The sequence below is a fragment of the Brachycentrus maculatus genome, unplaced genomic scaffold (assembly GCF_059751285.1).
Source record: "Brachycentrus maculatus isolate JH-2025_06_01 unplaced genomic scaffold, ASM5975128v1 h1tg000062l, whole genome shotgun sequence".
Lineage (NCBI taxonomy): Eukaryota > Metazoa > Arthropoda > Insecta > Trichoptera > Brachycentridae > Brachycentrus > Brachycentrus maculatus.
In genome coordinates, this window is record NW_028280816.1 from 257605 (window position 1) to 274524 (window position 16920).

Here is a 16920-nt window from a genome sequence, read left to right on the forward strand (position 1 = left end):
GTAACAATCGGCGAGTAAGTATAAGGAGATGCATGAACGTGGAAGAGGCGAAGAATGTTTGCAAAGACAGAGTGGTGGGGCGTTCTATTCTCTCTGCCTACCCCTGCAGAGAAGCGGCTTGATGGTTAGTTAGTTAGTTAGTTTTAGGTAGAACTTTTTTCGAAAGGCTTGTTAAATGATACCGAAGGATATCAGTTCATTGTTCCGTTGACGTGAAGAGGGTTCACAGGCTAAGAGGCTTATATTTTCCAGCCCCCGGCGTGTATGTTCGTTGGTACTGCGCTCAGCTATTATGAACACAGCCTTGAACTTTTTAATGATCTCTGAATTTTTCAGAATGGTTTCATCTCCGTTTCGTATCAACATTTAAAAGTTACATTTTTCATGACATCATTAACAACGCTCTCGTATGTGGTTGGAGGAGGTAAACAGAAAAATATAAAAAAGAAAAGCGTTTTAATTTTGAAGATATTATATAATGATACGAGTATATGGTTATTTTATTTAAGATATGGAATTCAATCATAATTCTATTAGTTACATATACATTTTTTTCTCTTCTTTTACATTTTCTATAAAAGATGTTTGCCACTAAAACATGCTTATATTTGTTGTATGCAAAAAATAATCACTATCTTATTTTTACTTTTATAAATTTACTGTGGTAATACGCGTTATCTGCCGTATGTATTCAAATAAATATCTAATTATTTTAAACGCGAAAAATCGAATACTTATTCTAATATATTTTAATACATTATATTCTATCAGATCTATCATAGGTCCGCCTCCATAGTGTAATGGTCAGCGTGTTTAGCTACCGTGCTGGAGGTCCCGGGTTCGATTCCCAGGGGGGGAGGGGTGAAAATAAATATTAGTGATTTAACACTGTGATATTTATTTAATATTTCCCTGGACTGGTTCCTGAAGCACAAGAGTGATCAACTTGCTTTCATGTAAGTAATGATCAAGATAACACTGCGTCAATTTGATGCAGTGCCCTATGCACCATTAGGTGCAGATAAGGGTTATAATAAAATATTCTATCAAATTCTGAATAAAGTAATAAATTAAAAAGTGATTGCGTTTCATTACTTTGTATTTTAAGTATTTTCTATCCTCAATGTTTTATTTAACCTCAAGTGTTACAACTGGAAGCAAAAATTATACGCGTAATCAATATTTAATACGAATACTTAGACACTAATTCTTATGTGAAACCTTTTTATATATTTGAATACCTCACAGAATAAAGAAGTCTTTGGTCGTCTTTTTACTGGGTTATACATTTGCATAGGTTGATTTAAATGATTGCCTCACATTTTTTTACAATCACAACTTTGTTACACATTTTTTTTAAATCTCGCTTTAAAAATATAAGTGAAATAAACAAAAAAAAACATAAAAATTTATTTTCAGCAATAATTATGTATATTTAGCATATAATTTTTAAAAAACATAATTTTATATATAAACAGGATAATATTGAAAAACATACATAAGTATATAAACAGGCAAATAATATCACCATGTTGGTATTCGGACATAATTAAACTCAAATAGATGATGTTTTTTAATTTGACTAATTTCAATCCCTGATCTGTATTGAGAGATTTTCTATAAAAACAGTTTAGGAAATTAATAAAAATACTCCACAAAGCCGTAGTTCAACAAATTCCTAAATTCATTGGAAAAAAAACTTTCATTTTACCTCTACTCGATTGCCGAGAAATATTTCTGAAAATCAATAAACCTCAGCAGAGTTCAACTAAGCTGACGTCAATTTAAAAATGTTTTTCCGCATTTTTATTCCATCGAGGGGGAAAATTTTTAGTTGGCGTTCGATAGAGGCCAAAAGGGGCTAAGTCCCGGCTCAATAGACATTAGCGACAATTTATTGTAACACTTACTCACTCCCATCTTCTCCTGAAACTGAATTGAGAAAATTGAGAGAAAATACAAGACTTGTGTATTTAGTAGAACTAAGCAAAAAGTCCTAAGAATAATATTTATACTGGCTAAAGTAGAGGCAAGTGTTGTACCTCTGAACGGCTTTACCTACGGGCACTACGCATGTGTCGCAAACTATACAAACTAATGTAATTATAGACAAGCTTATTTTTTTTTTAATTAAACAATAATATCATCCATGAATATAATTTTTTTTTAAACATTATCCACACCCCAATGGTGCATAGGGCACTGCATCATATAAATGCAATGTTATCTTGATCGTTTACACATGTAGGAAAGGTGATCAGTCCTCCGTTTCAGGTACCAATCCAGGGTAATATTGAACAAATATAAGAGTAAAAAAATCGCTTATATTATTTGACCCCCCCTGGGATCGAACCCGGGACCTCCAGAATGGCAGCCAAACGTGCTGACCATTACACTATGGAGACGGACATATACACAATTGTTTTCAAATAGCTTTCATGTGAACATTGTTAATAATTTTACAGATGAAAAGCATTGTTAACTTCGTGGTATGGTATATAACAATCTCCTTATCATTCATTGTTCACTTTGTGTAATACTACTTCGGAGCTGTACGTTGGCGTCGATTGATTTCAGAATCACCATTCCCTCATTAGGTCAACTAAAGACTTTAAGTCTAAGTTGGAATAGTTATTCCGAAACTGGTTGACACGAAGTATAGTTTTGAAGTGGTATTAAACAATGTGCGATAAAAAGAGCGTGTTATTATTAATAATCTCTAATGTATTTACTTTATTTTTTTAAATTGCATTAATGATATTTGATGTTTTTAATATGAAACAGCTTTTATACCTAGTTTAAATTCTATCCGAGTATCCAACTGAATTTAATGCATAAAAAGGGTACCATAAATTTCCAATTTCTACTCAGAAGTATTCTTTCTCTATTTTTGTTTCTTCCATTCCCTCTGTTTTTAGTATAATTTTGATAATGTTTTATAATCTTCCTACCCTTCCTTACAAGTCCATATACATTACATTTATTTTTATTTTTCAGATACCGTATTTAAAAGTTTAACGATCAAGATAATACTACATAGATGAGATGCGTTGCTTTTTGCCCCATTGAGATCAAATAAGAGTGATAGGGGAAATTACTGGAAAGAATCAACAACAAACAAAAAACTGTATCGGTTTCTTTTGTCTTAGCATTCAAATACGAACTAATATTATAAAAAAAACTGTTTTTAGGCATTAAACTAAAAAAATTAAACAATCACGAATTAGTGACAGCTATAACAATTTTATATTGTTTTTTTTTTACGTATAATCTAACCAGATATGAAGACTTAAAGTAAAACTTTGGGTCAATTTTCGTGTAATGATCCCTTTGACTCGGAGGGTCCATTTACATTATTCTATATTTCCATTGGAAATGGAGTTCCTAAAACTCCTTAGAAGACCGACTATCGTTTTCCAATTTGTAGAATCGATTAGCGAAATACTTTAATATAATTAGTCACTATTGATTATGTATCTTTTTAATTTTCCGCTTTTAAGTATTTTAAGGGTGATGGCAGCTACTTTTATAATCTCCGCGTCTTTGACAGTTTGGAGAGCGTAGTGATTTATTAACATTTAAAAGGCTTTCAAGCCAAATGAGAAGGCTTAATTTTGGGTTGATTGTGTTTAAATTTTGTCTCAAATTCATATTTTACGTCTCGTCTTGCTATTATTAGAAAGTCTGTTGTAATATTGATTAAGATGGTGTTTATTTTGTGGAACTTGATTATTTTGTGACTAAAGAAATCGAATATCGACTTTAAATTTACTGAATTGGTATGTTTTTTGACAATCCTTTTACTTATCTGTAAGCGTTTTCGAATGAAAGGAAATTATTTTTCACAACGAAGGGAATTGATTATATTATTCTTAAATATACTTTCGTTAACTTTTCGTCAACAACTTTGTGGTATTTATTTAGTTTATTATTATTTTTAATTACAACTATTCAATTGAATCTTTATTTTGGTACGTGATTCGATGCATTCAACATCATTATAAACATCGTATTTGATAATGGTACTATTTCTTCATGATGAATAATAATAAAATAGAGAGAAATGTGTTAATGATACGATAATTATTATAAGGTTTTATTTATAGTAGTTTCACTTATAGGTCACTTAGGCTGTAAGAAAATTTCAATCTATTTTTGAATCACTTACAACAATTCCGATCGTGTTGTTACCTTACACATATACTCAAGTGTGTCCACATTTAAATATTTTTGTTTATCTCCGATGCAATGTAAAGCACATTTAAAAAAATACTCGGAGGAGAAAAAAATAGTAGTGAAATAGTAACGCGATCTTGTTTTTAGTAAAAGTGATAATTAATAAAAAAATTGTTTCATTTACGAAAATTAAATTTCAAAAAAATTACTTGTTCACTCTCAGCTTTAGCAATTAATAAATAGGAAAGAAATAAAGTCAAATAAATAAAACATCACTCACCCATTTCCTATTGCACGTCTTTCTAACGGTCGTGTATTGTAGATATGATATGTTTTGAAACACGAGTGTTTCTTCAAGAACGCTGGGGAAAAACACTGATTTATCACATACTCTACAGTAGACATGAAAATTATTAAATAAATTACCAAACATAATTTGTAAATATAAAAAGATATCAAGGTCGGCCTTTGGGAAAAATTCACTAATCACCAATCAAAATTACTTTTGATACTATTTTCGATTTTTTTCACAAATAAGAAAGTGTCACGACCCGAAATGTTTCCCGATCTCTTTTTAGAATATATAAGACAGTTTTGAAATGAAAAAAGATATGATTCACCAAAGATTCGAAATAAATAAGAAAAATGTGCGCACGTTGCTACTGCTGCGAGTACAATGTGGCTTTTGTTTACTCCGTAAATCAAGGGAAATTTAGTATTGTTGCAATTATTTGTTTGTTTATGAAAAGATGACATAAACATTTTTATATTTATAAACATAAACATTACTCCGCGTGACGATTTTGAAAAATAATTATTAAATAGGTACCAAAAAACATTATTTAATTTTATATTGTTTTTTTTTTAACGTATTTATACGGTTTATATTTTTTTATCAGCTTATGGCCTACTTCTTCTTCTTCTTACCCTTATCCGCACCCAATGGTGCTAAGGTCAGTGCATCACATTAATACATTGTTATATTGATCGTTAATTGCACTAACGTAGAGTGATCAGCTCTGCGCTTCATGTACCAGTCCACGATTGTAAAATAAATATGAGAGTGATTTTTACATAAACCCCTGGGAAATCGAATCAGAAACCTCCTGCACGATATACAAACGGGCTTACCACTGCACTATTGAGGATACGTAGATAATAATCTACGTAAATACTTTGAAACATATTATATGACCCTGATGCAAACCCAGTAATGAATAATCTAAAGCCCTAAATAATAAGAAGTAATATAAATAATATATAGTAATATACTGGACTAATATAAATGATTTTCATGAAATATATTATCTTGGAAAGTTAAAAAAATAATGCTGGTTGACAAAAATTACCAAACAAAGTATACTTTATTTTAAAAATTGCCTTGATACGATTTTAATTTTTTTATGTTGAAATATCTAATTAAATTTTTAATGAAAAGCTATACATTAAAAACTTTTTATTATACTCCGATTTCTAACAACCGACAATATTTATTATTTATTTTTGTTGAAGAAAAATGCATCGTCATAAGTTTAAACGATTTGTGTTATTCACGGCTTCATAGATTTAATACGGAAACATAAAACGAAAATCCGCGTGCACATCTCAAAGCACCATTTTCGAGTTGTCATAATTTAAAAGCCGAGGTGCGATTTATTCAACGTTTTATGGAATATTTTATTAAGTCACGGAGTGTAGAAAAGTAACGGTTTTGCTATAATATTCTTAAAGGCAGCACTACCTACATATCAAAGTCTACCCGGCAGAACATCGTACGGGGCATTTGAAGAAAACTGTTTTGAATTATTATATGGGTCATGTAAGTATGAGCAAAAATTCTGTGTCTTTTAACGACATTATTTTTTTTTAAATCAAAAAAATTCGTAAGCTATAAAATGGAAAATAATTGAGCTAGTCCTTCGAATACTGATGACACTTTATTTGAATTATAATTAAATAAATTGCATTTTTTATTTTATAAGTAAGAGCAAGAATTCTGTGTCTTTTAACGACATTATTTTTTTTTAAATAAAAAAATTCGTAAGCTATAAAATGGAAAATAATAAAGCTAGTCCTTCGAATACTGAAGACACTTTATTTGAATTATAATTAAATAAATTGCACTTTTTAATTCAGTTTCATGTTTTTTACCACTTGAGTAATATTTAATTCTATTTGACAACTAGTTTTGGAAGCTACAAATGTTTATATTTAGACCTTGTTTTTTTCCAACTTTGTTTTTTTCCAGGTGAATTTTATTTTACCAGCAACCGGGTTTCGTCGTAACCGACATCATCAGGCATATATATATATATATATATATATATATATATATATATATATATATATATATATATATATATATATATATATATATATATATATATATATATATATATATATATATATATATATATATATATATATATATATATATATATATATATATATATATATATATATATAAATATATTTATATATGCGTATATATGCATGCATATATGCATGCATTCATTTTATTTAATATATATACATATATATATATATATATATATATATATATATATATATATATATATATATTATATATATATATATATATATATATATATATATATATATATATATATATAAATATATATATATATATATATATATATATATATATATATATATATATATATATATATATATATATATATATATATATATATATATATATATATATATATATATATATATATATATATATATATATATATATATATATAAATATATATATATATATATATATATATATATAAATATATATATATATATATATTTATATATATATATATATATATGTATATTTATATATATATTTATATATATATATATATATATATATATATATATATATATATATATAAATATATATATATATAAATAAATATATATATATATATATATATATATATATATATATATATATATATATATATATATATATATATATATATATATATATATATATATATATATGTATATATTAAATAAAATGAATGCATGCACTACGAAATAATGATACCAGAAAATGTTAACGAAAATTAAGGCAAGGTGATCACTCTTGTGCTTCAGGAACCAGTCCAGGGTAATATTAAATAAATATTAGAGTGTTAATTCACTAATATTTATTTTCACCACCCCCCTGGGAATTGAACCCGGGACCTCCAGCACGTTAGCTAAACACGCTGACCATTACACCATGGAGGCGGACAAAAATAGGTTATTTAAATTTTATTAAAATAACAACTCAAATTTGTAAATTTGTGGCATACGATGTACATGTTCAATATGTCGGTACCTACCCAACTCCCAAGATACGCGAATGTATGTGCAATATTATAAGAGAACCGCGCTCATTTTAGCAGGTAAGCCATGGGTAATATTCGCTAATAACACGTTCCAGGCGGAGCGATGCATTGCCCCCTGTTTTTTATTATTATTGTAAATTTGATTATAAACAATCTTGGCGATACAACACCGGCAGCGGTTGCGGAGGGCATAATGCCCGCCGTACGTACAACGTAATGAGATGGGAGAGTTCAACAATCATTCGGATTGGAATGGTGATTGAATTTCCACGTTTCCGCACACGAGGAGCGAACAGATTATCATCTCGCGCTCGCGATAGCACTCGATCTATTCATTTTATAGTATTATTCGACCCGAGGAAGACGTAAAACTCTTGTATTTACCGATATATCTAAACCGGAGCGGGCATAGCTGGTTAATAAAATACAGGTGGCGCAAAATTAATCACCCCATCGGAATATTTTGCTGGTTGCGTGGTATGTTCTTCTTCTTCTTCTTTTTTATGGCTTTTCACCCATCTTGGGTGTTTGCGCTGTGTGTCAATCGTATTTGACATTTCGCTCACTCCTTTCAGCAACGTCATATATCAAAAAACTAGATTTTTCAAAAGATCGTTTTTAATGTTTAAAAATATAATAAAATGTATTAATATCAAGCCAATTATTGAACTTTTTACTGTGCTACAGATCATTTGAGGTAAAACCTGAATGTTTTTTCTCCATTTGAAAAATATTTAGTATATTAAAAAAAAAAAAAAAAAACAATACCTTTTCTTCGAAATGCAAAAACAACACTTTCTGCCCTGTAACGGGTGAATATTAAGTTAATAATATGTTGCTTTTTCTGGGATATAGTACATTTCCTGGGCATTCCGAAAACATGCACAACTGAAAATTGATGATTTTTGATATATGACGTTGTTGAAAGGAGTGAACTATTTGTAAACTAAACAGCTGCAATATTTTGAGTGTGTGTAAATACTTATTCACAAATCTGGATTATCTCCAATCATAGAAGTTATTTTACATATTATTTGACATCTCAACATAGATGAAGAAGAATATGGAAGTCTGGGCATTTAAGGGGCTTACGACCGGTATAGGCTGGAATTTGAGTAGTGTAATTGTCAATAATGGATAGAATTAGTGAATGTTACACGTGTGTAAAGTCATCACTTAAACCAGCCTATGACAGTCGTCAGCCCCGTAAATGCCCAGACTTCCATATTCTTCTTCATCTGTGTTGAGATGTCAAATAATATATACAGATGCAGTATAAAAACAAACTTAGGGTGGCGTTAAATTAAGTATCCAATTTCGTTTTTTAACAACTTTTTAATTTAAAAAAATATATATTTTTTATGATAAAAAACTTTATTTGGACTTTTAATTTTTTTTCTCATAAGTGGAAAAGATGATATCCGTCAAGTGGCTACCAACAGTGTTGATACAATGTTCCCGTTTTATTATTTTTTCTTTACTGCAGCTGTCTAGTTTATAAAAGTCAAATATGATTGACGTACAACATTTATTTCAAAAATTGTAACATCTTTATACAGGGGATTAATTTTGCCCCACCCTGTACTAACTGATAACAGTCAATGAGAGGCGACTATTACAATATGGTACATTCGATTTTATAACTAAAAACCGATTATACAAACAATTGAATGCAGAGTACGACATAAAAATAAAAGTGAATTCACATTTTTTTTTCTTAATCTGAGAGCGAATATTTCTTCAATTTCAAATAAGTAAAAGCATAGCAAGATCAAAGCAGGCAGCACAGCTTGAAAACACTTAGTCCCTTTACCCTTTGTATACATTTTTAGGTACACTGTAGGATACCGCCTCTATAGTGTAGTGCAGTAGTTAGCACATTTGGCTACCTTGCTGAAGGTCCCAGGCTCGATATACTGGGGGTATAATAAATATAAATGTTTTTCCACTGTAAAATGTATTTTATATTATAGAGAATAAATACTTATATGGCATGAGTTTCAAGCATTTCAAATAATTAAGAGTGGTAAGGTTAGGAGTTGGAATAATCCAGGGGTATGTTTGAGAAAGTACATGAATGTGGAAGAGGCGAAGATTGTTTGCAAGACCACCCTTGCGGAAAAGCGGCATGATGGTATGTTAGTCAGTTATATTTATTTAATATTATCCTGGACTGGTATGTGAGGAGCAGAACTGATCACCTCGCTTTCATATAAAAAATGATCAAATTAACATTGCATCAATTTGATGCAGTAGCCTATGCATCATAGGGTACGGATAAGGGTCAACAGTAGTAGTAGTATACCACATAAACGATTGTGAATTATTAATTTGAGTAAATGAAATAAAATAAAAATTTATCGTAAAAATAATAATTTTAATGAAAACAAAATAATAATGATAAGCCGAGGTTACAAACTATGAGAAGATACGATTAAAATATTTTTAGCGGAACATTAAGATAAAAGTGCTTAAATTACTTTTTAAATAATCACCAAATTATATGTGGAGAAAGTGGAGTGAATTCTTTATTTAAAACATCAAACAATCTACATCAAATTTTCAAATAATGTTCACACTAATATCTAAAAGTTGTTCACACTAAAGCATCAAATGTTAAAGGGAAAAAATGTCTGTTGCTGACAGAAAAAAAACTCAATTTTCTAAAAATCAAATTCCTTAAAGAACAAGGCAAGAAAGGTAAATACGAATTCGTTTGTATAAAAATGTGCGCAAAAGAAAGAAAATTGCCTTCAAACAATACAATTCGAATGTTTACATATTTACACGATTTCACACATTTATAACAAAAAATGTGTACCTAGGCGTATTTTTAATATCATGTCAAATAAAGTCCCCTCGACAAATATAGAAATATACTTTTTAATAACATTTTGTCAAAAACAAACATATTTTATCACGTATTCAATACATTAACACCAACAAAGAATGATGTAAAAAGGTTACACTCTGCAAAGTAATTTTATCAATTTGATTTTATTTTTTGGGAATTAATGGCTTGTTTAAAAAATAAATTAAGATTGATAATGATAAAAGCCAATGAAATAATTCCACATATGTTTATAATCTAGTGCCCTATGCACCATTGGGGTGCAGATAAGGGTTTGAATAAATAAAAAAATGTACTCATAATTGTTATACTACTAACAATTTATAAGTAATCTTATATAAATAAACGTTTAAAAATACATACAAATTTGTTATTTTTTCGGATTATCGTATTTTACATTGATTTCTATGGGAATTTTTTTTTGTTTTGTTTACTTATATCTCAATACAATGTTGGTTTATTTAAAATATATTTTTATATAACGGACTATCGGCTTAAACGGACACCCTCTTCCTTCAACTAGTCCTTCACATCGAGGTTTTACTGTAGTATCGAGGTTTTACCGTGTTAATCATCTAGCATTAACCCATTGCACCACTAATAAATATAACATAATTTGTTCATACAAAACACTATTTAATTTTGACTTTTTTTTACAATAACATTATTACAAACAAAATGAAAATGATAAATCATAAGAGTATTTTTTTCTGTTCGTAAGCAAGACATAGCTACTAATTTAAACGAAATATACGAATTTATGTAAATTTAAGAATAAGTTATTGTCATTCAGTTTTAGTGTAAAAAATCACTTCAAAGACGGTGAGTTGCCGGCTTTATGAGTTAGACGTTTGTCCACTACACGGGATTTCACCGTCCGGCAGTGCGGTTTTGAAAAATGAAGACGACTACGACAGCTTAGCGTGATCGAATTTACGCGCAACGTGTTCACGCACCGATCAAGAACTCTGATCCGAAGAAAGATGGATAAAAGCACAAGCCAATCCAGGCCAATCGTCGTTTTAAAACGATAACTGACGTGCCGGACGGTAAAATTACACGGAATTCCGGGTAGTGGACAAGCGCCCTTAGTGACAAATTTACCTTGACTGGCGATTCGCCGGCTTTGTGTTGGAATGGGTTAATAAATAGTAGATAAATAAGAGATGATTTGGTAGAGTAAGCAAATTAATGCGTACCACAGGATTTTCATTATAATTCAATTTTAAAATGGTAATATCATTACAGAAGATTTATGTACGTAGGTGTTTAGTGGGCATCATAGTAGGCATATTCGTACAGCCTAATGTCCAAATTACAATAATTCAGCCGGCGTAAGACAATTCAATGCCGTTTTTTGTACTTTTGATAATTAAATTTGATCAGATATCAGCAGCGAGGAGCGGCAAAATTGCGGAATTTGAAAACGCTAAAAAACGAGCGGCAAGATCCCATAATTTGGCGGGAATCCGGGCTCTCCGACGGTCACGGGCGGATCGTCCAGAAAATTAAGCATACCGTAGGCGGCTCCTCGCGAAACTCGGAACGCCATTGGGCTGCAGCCGAGCGAGAACAATGTCAAACGAAGGCTAAAAGGCAACTACCGACTGATCCTAAAGTAACAATTACATTTTTTATTTATTTAAATAGTTAAAAGATATTTTGATTAACTTAATCCAGAGCAGTTGTGTACTTAGCTTTGAGAACAAAATGTAAATCATAAATCTAACAAATATCTCTCTTGGTAAAAAGAACTATGACTATCATGCAACAAAGTTGTATAAACTGCTTCCAATATAAATAAAGTCATTTAAAATAGAAACTAAATATAAAAAAGCTATGAATAATGGAGGTGTGTAGATCTGAAATAGATCGCATCATTCGGCCATGCCGTATTTGATTCCATAAATATAAACAAGGTCCCAGAACAGCCGTGAACTAAACTCTGAGTATAGGTGTCTGCGAAGAATTTTAGGAGGTCGGTGGTTTGACTTTGTGAGGAATGAAGAGATAGGACGTAGGACGTAGACAATTTTGGTCACAACTGTCGTCAACAAAAGGCGCTTCAGTTAATTTGGCCATGTACTCCGCATGCCTCCTGAGAGCCTTAATCAAGCTTGCCTCTTTTACAAGGCATCAGGTTCGTGCCACCCAGGACGACCACTGCTGACAATTCGTCGGCAATTCTCGTCAGAACTTCGGGACGCGGACCTGCATTGGGAGGATGCAAGGGAGCTGGCAGCCGACAGAAAAGCTTGGAGACAGTTTGTGGACTGCAATGCACCACATAGGGAGCGGATATGGTTTAAATAATAATAATAATTTAATTTATTTTCTAGACATTTCTAGTTTTGACAATCTTAAAATTAGTTACGTTGTTCTCTCCAATAAAGAAATTAAGTTCTTGTGCTTGGAGAGGGAAAATGTAAATATACATATTATCGCTCTGCAGGAATGCCGGATTTAACAAACTCAATAGTAAAAAAAGATTTTTAATTAATCTTAAAATAGTGAGGGATATAATTGCAGGTTTTCGTGTCTTTGTAATATTGGTACCAATGTCGTTTAAACTAGTGCAAAAACATTTCGACACTCCAAAATAGATATAAAAAATATAGAACCCTGGGTATGTACAGGTTTTATAACTTGTCATAGGCTGGTGAGGGATCACTTAACACACGTGCAACATTCATCATTCTACCCATGATTGACAACCACGCAAGTGACAAAAACAATATCATGTCCCGATATATCGTTATGAATGCCAATCCCATTCTATTTTCGTAACATTTCAAAGTAAATTGTAAAACGTTATATTTTTGCGATTATTTCATGTTTGACTTGTAGTAAGTATAAAATATTATACATGAAATAAAATCTCTAAATGTTATTTTTTCACATTAAAAAAATCAAAGGATACGTTTTTGTATAGAGTATTTAAACGTTCCTATATTTGCAGAGCCATCTTTTTAAAGCGGGACCGCAATTAAATGAAAAACCTCATCTTTTTCCCACAAATCTCTCTGTGATTTCAGCAAAGGCGAGGTACCTAGATAAGTATTTAAGCTTCAGTCTAATAAGGAGATAAAAAAAATATCCGGAAACGTTTAAAAGTAAAGTTCAGTGTCGTGTTGGTTCACCATGTATATCATAGTGGAGAGCGAAGAGCGGAGAACGGACGGAATCACCCTGTACCGACTCCGGCGTCTAATTATCCTCTTCCATACAAACTTAACGAAATGCGATGCAGTATTTAAGCCCTGTTTTGGACATGTTTCTTGGTGGATTCAAAAGAAAATAATGAGAGCTTTCGTTAAAATGCCACATCCTGCTTCACGGTCGCGTGCTCGCAGAACTGAGAACTGATTGTTTTTGTCTCTGACGCATTGTTCAAACAGTGTCTCGTGCACCGTGCATACACAAAATGCGAATTGTTAAGTCAAATTTGAATGCTCAATTACACGTCTTCAAGGAGATCAGAATTGGAATTACGACCCGAACCCTTTTGTTGGGGCAATTAATCGGATCTTGAAGTAATGAGAGCCGTGTCCGATAAAACTGTAGGACACTCCACTCTACACAATGCGCCTCGACTGTTGATGGCTACATTACCTTCCGCTTTGTAGATGACGGATTCTAATTAAAGGAATAGAGGCAATTAGCGCGATACCTTGTTAAGTACCCTCATAAATATGTATAACTGTGTGCAAAAGATACCAAGTCTGCATCGTGTTTGTTCTTAATCCTTCGAAAGCCGAAAATTTGCATATTTCCTCTCCCGATTAATATAGTTCTCTTTGTGTTGCATATTAACGTGATAATATTAATACTGTTTTTGAAACATAATAACAACTAACACCACTAAAATGAATTATTTTAATTTTATTTTTACATGTTAATGTACTTAATGGATAAGCAAATAAAACTTATATTAAGAAAACTTTAAATATTGTACAAAATGAGTAATACATAACTAAGGTGCTTAGTATTCTCTGCCTATTTTCTCTATACTACAATAATTAAAATTAACCAACGTTTTTTAAGTCAAGTCGAAAAATGGTGATCTCAGAGAAAACAAAGCTAACATAATTAAATTTCCTACTAATTTAATTTAAAATATTTTAATCTAAAGTTGAAAATGTATGACTAAAGTTGGCGGATAACGCAATGGGATATAATTTCTGAAAATCTGATTTTAAAAATAAATAAGTGAAGATGACTTTTTGTCTTCTATTTTCAGTCATATTACATGGTATGCAGAACTCTTACAGAAGGTTTAACCTTTTCGTATTTTATTTTCCACCATATTTTAACTCTGTCTATTTTCAAACCATATTATGTACCTACTATTTAAATGATGCAATACTTATTATATGATATTTAAATCGTTAATTTTTGTTATATTTCAATTTAATTATGTACACGTTTTTAACTGTATTTATCGATTGTTTTATAATTTGCCAAGATATAGTTCTATAAAGAAAAAAATAACAGTATCTATTTTATTGCTTTAAATTAAAGTGGAAACTAAAATTTTAAGAATATTTCAACAAAATTACTAGACCGGATCCACGAATTTTGAATAATTGCTAGAGAAGTAGTAAACGTCCAGCGATTGCAGTGATTGATAGAAGTCGATGAAATAATACAATAAATAGAAATGTGAATTACATATACATACATATATATATATATATATATATATATATATATATATATATATATATATATATATATATATATATATATATATATATATATATATATATATATATATATATATATATATATATATATATATATATATATATATATATATATATATATATATATATATATATATATATATATATATATATATATATATATATATATATATATATATATATATATATATATATATATATATATATATATATATATATATATATATATATATATATATATATATATATATATATATATATATATATATATATATATATATATATATATATATATATATATATATATATATATATATATATATATATATATATATATATATATATATATATATATATATATATATATATATATATATATATATATATATATATATATATATATATATATATATATATATATATATATATATATATATATATATATATATATATATATATATGTTTACAGAGAATATCGTGCATACTAAAAACATCCACATCCACATTTTAAATATCAATTAATTAGAAAAATATGTTATCGTAGCATAAGAAATAAAATTAATTAATCGTGTGAATTTTTTGAAGCCCTCCTTGGAACTGAATAGACGCCTTCTCAGATTAAAAAATATTTAAAATCAAGACTCATATCCACCTGCACGGAGGAAAAAAAACAACTATTGTTTCTAGCGTCATTTATTAGATTTTATTCATAAATTATATCTTACAAAAGAATAATTAGCCCAGAAATGTGTGAATCATTATTCAAAGTCATCTGAAAAACTGTGACAGGTAGAACACCTAATTACATTATGATTTAAAAGCACAAATTTTGAAGTTAATTATTAGTTTTGTATTATAATACTGGTATTATTTGTGAATTAAAAGTTTCTTACGTCTTGGGTTTATATTTATTGTTTCACAAGGTCTTCATTGTCCAGAATAACCATAAGGAGGGATGTAAATTTAAAGATAAGATATTGATGTGTGAATTAGTTTATTATTCAAGCAATATAGTGATACCCTTGTTATGTAAACCTACAATAAAATGTATAAACCTAAACATGTTTAGAATAGATAAAGGATCCTGATATTTTTTGTAACAGCTTTAAATATGTATTGCGAACATAATAAAATTTTATATTTCCAAGTTAATGTATTATTGATTTATTTATTATTTTTGATAAAACAATAATAGTAATAATAAAAACCTAATTACAGCATTTAATTCAAAAAAATATATGTTCAATTTATGTTTTACTTGGTATACACCACTCCGCCTTGTCCGCCTCCGTAGTGTAATGGTCAGCACGCTCGGCTACCGTTCTGGAGGTCCCGGGTTCGATTCCCAAGGGGGGTCAAATAAATATAAGTGATTTTTTCACTGTAATATTTATTCAATATTACCATGGACTGGTACCTGAAGCGGAGGGCTGATCACCTTTCCTTCATGTGTAAAAACGATCAAGATAACACTGCGTTTTATGACACAGTGCCCTATGCACCATTTGGGTGCGGAAAAGGGTTTTATTATTATTATTATTATACACCACTACTTCTTAAAATCTATTTCCATGCATTCAAAATCATTTTCAAACACCATATGATGCGGAATGCAATGAAACATGTGTCACAATATATTTAATGAAATAGTGGTATTTACCAAGTAAAACAAAAATTAAAAATGGACAGATATTACAAAAAATGACTTTCAGATGAATTAATGAAAAGAAAAATGTAATTTTTATGCAATTTGCTATATTTTACACTTGTGAATATTTCGCTCACTCCGTTCAAGAACGTCATAAATCAAAAATTGTCCATTTTCAGTTGT

General features: G+C 29.5%; 1 long non-coding RNA gene across 1 annotated transcript in view; it reads right to left on the reverse strand.

Annotated features, from left to right (window-relative positions):
* LOC148311500 (uncharacterized) overlaps nt 1–4852 on the reverse strand; it is a 169402-nt gene extending 164550 nt beyond the window's left edge. The window contains exon 1 of the long non-coding RNA XR_015837236.1: nt 4457–4852. This is a non-coding gene — a long non-coding RNA (uncharacterized LOC148311500). The remainder of the gene's footprint in view (nt 1–4456) is intronic.
* Between the last annotated feature and the right edge of the window lie 12068 nt (nt 4853–16920).